Here is a 1,459-nt window from a genome sequence, read left to right as displayed (position 1 = left end):
CGACAGTGCCCACTCCTTCAGCACTGACCCTCCGACAGTGCCCACTCCCTCAGCACTGACCCTCCCACAGTGCCCACTCCCTCAGCACTGACCCTCCGACAGTGCCCACTCCCTCAGCACTGACCCTCCGACAGTGCCCACTCCCTCAGCACTGACCCTCCGACAGTGCCCACTCCTTCAGCACTGACCCTCCGACAGTGCCCACTTCCCTCAGCACTGACCCTCCCACAGTGCCCACTCCCTCAGCACTGACCCTCTGACAGTGCGGAGCTCCCTCAGCACTGACCCTCCGACAGTGCCCACTCCCTCAGCACTGACCCTCCCACAGTGCCCACTCCCTCAGCACTGACCCTCCCCCAGTGCCCACTCCCTCAGCACTGACCATCCGACAGTGCCCACTCCCTCAGCACTGACCATCCGACAGTGCCCACTCCCTCAGCACTGACCCTCCGACAGTGCCCACTCCCTCAGCACTGACCGTCTGATGGTGCCCGCTCCCTCAGCACTGACCCTCCGACAGTGCCTGCTCCCTCAGCACTGACCCACCGACAGTGCCCACTCCCTCAGCACTGACCCTCCGACAGTGCCCACTCCCTCAGCACTGACCCTCCGACAGTGCGGCACTCCCTCAGCACTGACCCTCCGACAGTGCCCACTCCCTCAGCACTGACCCTCCGACAGTGCCCACTCCCTCAGCACTGACCCTCCGACAGTGCCCACTCCCTCAGCACTGACCCTCCGACAGTGCCCACTCCCTCAGCACTGACCCTCCGACAGTGCCCACTCCCTCAGCACTGACCCTCCCCCAGTGCCCACTCCCTCAGCACTGACCCTCCGACAGTGCCCACTCCCTCAGCACTGACCCTCTGCCAGTGCCCACTCCCTCAGCACTGACCCTTTGCCAGTGCCCACTTCCTCAGCACTGACCCTCTGACAGTGCGGAGCTCCCTCAGCACTGACCCTCTGACAGTGCCCACTCCCTCAGCACTGACCCTCCCCCAGTGCCCACTCCCTCAGCACTGACCCTCCGACAGTGCCCACTCCCTCAGCACTGACCCCCCGACAGTGCCCACTCCCTCAGCACTGACCCTCCGACAGTGTCCGCTCCCTCAGCACTGACCCTCTGACAGTGCCCACTCCCTCAGCACTGACCCCCCGACAGTGCCCACTCCCTCAGCACTGACCCTCCGACAGTGCCCACTCCCTCAGCACTGACCCTCCGACAGTGCTCACTCCCTCAGCACTGACCCTCCGACAGTGCCCGCTCCCTCCGCACTGACCCTCTGACAGAGCCCACTCCCTCAGCACTGACCCTCCGACAATGCCCACTCCCTCAGCACTGACCCTCTGACAGAGCCCACTCCTTCAGCACTGACCCTCCGACAGTGCCCACTCCCTCAGCACTGACCCTCCCCCAGTGCCCACTCCCTCAGCACTGACCGTCTGACGGTGCCCGCTC

The sequence above is a fragment of the Chiloscyllium plagiosum genome, unplaced genomic scaffold (assembly GCF_037043375.1).
Source record: "Chiloscyllium plagiosum isolate Xiang-an unplaced genomic scaffold, Cpla_swu_hap1 HiC_scaffold_46, whole genome shotgun sequence".
Classification (NCBI taxonomy): Eukaryota; Metazoa; Chordata; class Chondrichthyes; order Orectolobiformes; family Hemiscylliidae; genus Chiloscyllium; species Chiloscyllium plagiosum.
Note: the sequence above shows the minus strand (reverse complement) of the source record.